A 6,304-nucleotide genomic window follows, 5' to 3' on the forward strand; every position below is an offset into this window, starting at 1 on the left:
ATTGCACACTGTGCTGTGCTTAGTCACTCAGTCATGTCCTACTCTTTGTGACCCCCTGGACTGTTGCCTGCTGGGTACCTCTCTCCATGGCTATTCTCCAGGCAAGAATACTGGAACAGATTGTCATGAGCTCCTCCAAAGGATCTTCCCAACCCAGGGATTGAACCCAGATCCCCCACATTCCAGGTGGATTCTTTACTGTCTGAGCCACCAGGGAAGCCTAGTAATAGGAGCATGACATTAATATGAGCCCCAATCTCACACCCTCACTGCTCCAAAGGAAATTATTATCAGAATGGTTACATTTCTGATGCATAAGAGGAGACTGGGTAATAAAATAGCTCCTACGTATTGAGCACTTACTGTGTGACCAAGCAGTGTTTCAGTCCTGCCCGTATCCTCACAAGACTATGTGCTGGGCTATTAGTATCACCTGATGGATGGTTTGTTGAGCATATGTCCCGGTCCTCATAGTTAGTAAGCAATTCTGAGTCCAGAACACATGCCCATAACAAATATACACTATCAGGTGCTAGAATTAGCCAGAGTTGCAGTTCACATTTACACGGACAAGGTTGGGAGAGACAGTTCCTTTGAACAAAAGAAAAGAGATTGATGTAGGGCTTAGGTAAGAGTACTGGTGTTGGACATATGAGAAGCTCCAGATTGCCATGGGCTACACAATGATCAGAGTAGAAAGCTATATTTTTAAGAAATATAGTTGCAGGTCCAAAATTTGATCTTTTAGAATATTCTTTAAATGATACAAGTAAAATGTTGGAATTATCTTCAAAATCATTGCTAACCAGAATTGGCTTTATTGAATAAAGTCACATACAAGAATGGGCTCTATGGGTTCTCAGTGTTGATTTGTATTACATGATGCCTTTGATAGTCTACTGCTAAATATCTTAATTGATTACACAGCCAAAAGATCAGAGGGGAAGAGGAGATATAAATAAGAAAACAAGAAAACTAGAAAAGAGCACAGCAGAGAGTCTGGATAAATCCAGGGAGTTGTAAGCTTTTGCTCATACTTAAATCTATATATTGTTAAAACAAAATGAAACAAAAAAGCATATAAGACAAGTGTTATACATTTTAAAGTCTTCAGTGTAGAAAATTCATATATTCAACAAATTCAGTGGTGAAAATCAGAGGTATCTTTTAGTTCATTTCCTTTCTTACTGCGATATGGCACCAGAGTTTCTTTATGACATTCTTCATCTCCAAGTTTCTCAGCGTATAGATTAGAGGATTGAGCATGGGAGGAATGATAGTATAAAAAAGAGCAAACACTTTGTCTTCTGGTAAAGTAGTTGCTGGTCTACTATTAAGTGAAGAATAAAAGAGCGAAAAAGAGGACCACCACAGTGATGTGGGAACTGCAGGTGGAGAGAGCTTTGCACTGATTCTCTACAGAGCAGGACCTGACAGTGTACAAGATCACAGCATAGGATATCAACAAGACCACAAAAGTCACCAGGCCCATGAGGCCTGAATTGGCGATGACAAGGAGACTGATTCTGGTGGTGTCAGTGCAGGCCAGTTTCAGCAAAGGATATACATTGCAGAAGTAATGATCTATTTTGTTGGGGCTGCAGTAGTGTAAAAAGATGGCCAGGAGAAACTGACCGAAGGAATGCAGGAAGCCCCCAGCGCAGGAAGCAGCGATCATGGCAACGCACTTCTGTCTGGTCATGATCAGAGTGCAGCACAGAGGTTTGCAGATGGCCACATAGCGATCATAGGCCATCCCCGTGAGGATGAAGACCTCGATCCCCGCAAAGAAGTGCATGGTGAAGAGCTGTGTCATGCAGCCATGGTAACAAGCAATGCTACCAGCACTTCTGCCAGCAAGTCAGCGATCAACTTGGGGGTCACAGTGGAAGTGTAACAAAGGTCTGCGAGGGAGAGGTGCCTCAGAAAGAAATACATGGGCTGCTTCATAAGTTGACTGGAGGCGATAGAAATCATGACAAGTAGGTTTCTGATCAGAATTGCAACAAAGTAAGAACAGTAAAAAATAGAGAATTTCAATTTCCTTTTCTGAGAAAGTCCTAAGAGAATAAATTCTGCGATGTTATTCCTATTTTCCATGACTCAGAGCAGTTTGTAGCCACCTGAAATTAAATAGTTATCAATCTTTATAAATATGTAAATATGATGATGTATATTATTCCTTGTTATGGGCATTTTAAAATAGAAAGCATTCAAAACTTGAAGAAAAAGATTTTATTTTTATTTTGAAAGGTTTTCCTTGCGTTCTTTTTGTCCCTTTCTGGAAAACATTAATTCCTGATAAACAACTTTGATCAGATCAGATCAGATTAGTCACTCAGTCGTGTCGGACTCTTTGCGACCCCATGAATTGCAGCACGCCAGGCCTCCCTGTCCATCACCAACTCCCGGAGTTCACCCAGACTCACATCCATCGAGTCAGTGATACCATCCAGCCATCTCATCCTCTGTCGTCCCCTTCTCCTCCTGCCCCTAATCCCTCCCAGCATCAGAGTCTTTTCCAATGAATCAACTTTTCGCATGAGGTGGCCAAAGTACTGGAGTTTCAGCTTTAGCATCATTCCTTCCAAAGAAATCCCAGGGCTGATCTCCTTCAGAATGGACTGGTTGGATCTCCTTGCAGTCCAAGGGACTCTCAAGAGTCTTCTCCAACACCACACTTCAAAAGCATCAATTCTTCGGTGCTCAGCCTTCTTCACAGTCCAACTCTCACATCCATACATGACCACAGGAAAAACCATAGCCTTGACTAGACGAACCTTTGTTGGCAAAGTAATGTCTCTGCTTTTGAACATGCTATCTAGGTTGCTCATAACTTTCCTTCCAAGGACTAAACGTCTTTTAATTTCATGGCTGCAGTCACCATCTGTAGTGCTTTTGGAGCCCAGAAAAATAAAGTCTGACACTGTTTCCACTGTTTCCCCATCTATTTCCCATGAAGTGATGGGTCCGGATGCCATGATCTTCGTTTTCTGAATGTTGAGCTTTAAGCCAACTTTTTCACTCTCCTCTTTCACTTTCATCAAGAGGCTTTTGAGTTCCTCTTCACTTTCTGCCATAAGGGTGGTGTCATCTGCATATCTGAGCTTATTGATATTTCTCCCAGCAATCTTGATTCCAGCATGTGTTTCTTCCAGTCCAGCGTTTCTCATGATGTACTCTGCATATAAGTTAAATAAGCAGGGTGACAATATACAGCCTTGATGTACTCCTTTTCCTATTTGGAACCAGTCTGTTGTTCCATGTCCAGTTCTAACTGTTGCTTCCTGACCTGCATACAGATTTCTCAAGAGGCAGGTCAGGTGGTCTGGTATTCTTATCCCTTTCAGAATTTTCCACAGTTTATTGTGATCCACACAGTCAAAGGCTTTGGCATAGTCAATAAAGCAGAAATAGATGCTTTTCTGGAAAGTATAATTACCTCTATTTTTTCAAAAGGTATCACCTCAAACTGTAAAAATATTTGTTTTTTACATTCAGTAAGGCATTTGAGGTTAATAGTAGGTTTCACTTGAATTTTAGTCTCATACAGTGTCTTACTCACTTACATAAATTGGCTTCTTTCTATTCGATGTACCCAATCTGTTCAACTCTTCCTAATAATCAGTCATCCTGAAAATGTTTGCTTCTTTCTATTCCTATATCACATGTCTTAATATCTCAGGCTGGCTTTTCTCTCTTCCATTCCTGTTTTTTTACCTCCTCCTCCTCCTAGTCACTGCTGTAAATTAATGTAAGACCAGCTCTAATAATATGCTCATAACTATTATGCCTTTGAACAAACCAATACATTTCTACTGGTAGAAGTTCAAGAGGCATAGAGTAGGGAGAACTACTGAGAATTAATCATTCCACTAAATCACACCAAAATTCTCTACTTCAACTATATAAAACACAAGACCTTAGTATTTACAATATTTTATTTCATTTACTCCAAACTTCAGAACCAATATATTCACAATTATTTTCAAATCCGTAATGCTCCTCTCCTTATTTTTCATTTTCAGTGAAATTGCCATTTGAATCTGTGTACATAAAGTAGGGTTTGGAAGAGAAAAACTGCAAATCTATCTATGAGAATATCATCATCATCATGAGAATCTTCATCAATGGCCACAAAATGACATTTAAATATGTAACAACTGAATAGTGAAGAGAAGATATTTGTAGTGGTCAAATAAGCCATCTCATTCAACTAACAATTACATTTTAGGCTTTTAAAATAATTCCCAATAATTTAAAAGAATGCAGAAACTATAAAACTCCTAGAGGAGAACATAGGCAAAACACTCTCTGACATACATCACAGCAGGATTCTCTATGACCCACCTCCCAGAACATTGGAAATAAAAGCAAAAATAAACAAATGGGACCTAATTAACCTTAAAAGCTTTTGCACATCAAAGGAAACTATTAGCAAGGTGAAAAGACAGCCTTCAGAATGGGAGAAGATAATAGCAAATGAAGCAACTGACAAACAACTAATCTCAAAAATATACAAGCAACTCCTACAGCTCAACTCCAGAAAAATAAATGACCCAATCAAAAAATGGGCCAAAGAACTAAATAGACATTTCTCCAAAGAAGACATACAGATGGCTCACAAACACATGAAAAGATGCTCAACATCATTCATTATCAGAGAAATGCAAATCAAAACCACTATGAGGTACCATTTCACACCAGTCAGAATGGCTGCGATCCAAAAGTCTACAAGTAATAAATGCTGGAGAGGGTGTGGAGAAAAGGGAACCCTCTTACACTGTTGGTGGGAATGCAAACTAGTACAGCCACTATGGAGAACAGTGTGGAGATTCCTTAAAAACCTGGAAATAGAACTGCCTTATGATCCAGCAATCCCACTGCTGGGCATACACACTGAGGAAACCAGAAGGGAAAGAGACACGTGTACCTCAATGTTCATCGCAGCACTGTTTATAATAGCCAGGACATGGAAGCAACCTAGATGTCCATCAGCAGATGAATGGATAAGAAAGCTATGGTACATATACACAATGGAGTATTACTCAGCCATTAAAAAGAATACATTTGAATCAGTTCTAATGAGGTGGATGAAACTGGAGCCTATTATACAGAGTGAAGTAATCCAGAAAGAAAAACACCAATACAGTATACTAACACATATATACGGAATTTAGAAAGATGGTAACAATAACCCTGTGTACGAGACAGCAAAAGAGACACTGATGTATAGAACAGTCTTAGGGACTCTGTGGGAGAGGGAGAGGGTGGGAAGATTTGGGAGAATGGCATTGAAACATGTAAAATATCACATATGAAACGAGTTGCCAGTCCAGGTTTGATGCACGATACTGGATGCTTGGGGCTGGTGCACTGGGACGACCCAGAGGGATGGAATGGGGAGGGAGGAGGGAGGAGGATTCAGGATGGGGAACACATGTATACCTGTGGTGGATTCATTTTGATATTTGGCAAAACTAATACAATTATGTAAAGTTTAAAAATAAAATAAAATTTAAAAAAAAGAATGCAAGGCTCTATTCTAACTTCTCCCCTAAATTATTTTCTTCTGATTTACTGGGAAACACTGTAAGTTATATATTCAATCACAGATTATTCTTTACTTAATACTTGACTTACTGCATGAATTGATCAATTAACTTATATCGTCTCAGCGTTTTTCCCTTATGATTTGTCTAAAATCCTACCTCTGTGATTCTTTATCAGATAGCAGGTCAAATCATATTTGAAAAAGACAATGTAAATGCCATTTTGGTAAGTGAGTTTGCAGACTAAAAATGGAAAATCAATGAAATGATTATGAATTACCAAGAAAATAAACAAAAGCTTTTAAAATGCAGATTGTTTTGTCTTACCAATACTTGAATATTTCAGGCAAATTGAAAATTATTTTAAAAATTTTAATCTTGAAAATGCACTCAGTCTAGGCCATTAGAAAGAGAGGGAATATGTGAAAAATACCTATAAATTTAATTTGCATTTTAAAATATAAAAACTGTTTAATGCATGACTCAAAACTATAATCTATCTTCCTGAACAACTTGAAAGCATTTTCCCTACTTTCAGGTATTTCTATGGAAAATAAGAAAGCATGACTCATATGTCTACAAGCGTCATTTTCATATTAAAAAAAATTAATAATTATATCAACAGAAGATATTCTTTAAAATACTGACCTATTTGGAAAATGAAGCAAAATATTGTCTCCTTCATCTCATTGTACTATTTTCTAACTTGTTGGCATGAGTATGCCACATCCTCTTTTGTATTTCAGTTTAGG

At 38.4% G+C, this 6,304-nt stretch overlaps 1 pseudogene; it reads right to left on the reverse strand.

Annotated features, from left to right (window-relative positions):
• Window positions 1-1,167: 1,167 nt before the first annotated feature.
• On the reverse strand, window positions 1,168-2,100 carry LOC102415036 (annotated as a pseudogene).
• Window positions 2,101-6,304: the final 4,204 nt, after the last annotated feature.

Source organism: Bubalus bubalis, chromosome 18, assembly GCF_019923935.1.
Source record: "Bubalus bubalis isolate 160015118507 breed Murrah chromosome 18, NDDB_SH_1, whole genome shotgun sequence".
Taxonomy (NCBI): domain Eukaryota; kingdom Metazoa; phylum Chordata; class Mammalia; order Artiodactyla; family Bovidae; genus Bubalus; species Bubalus bubalis.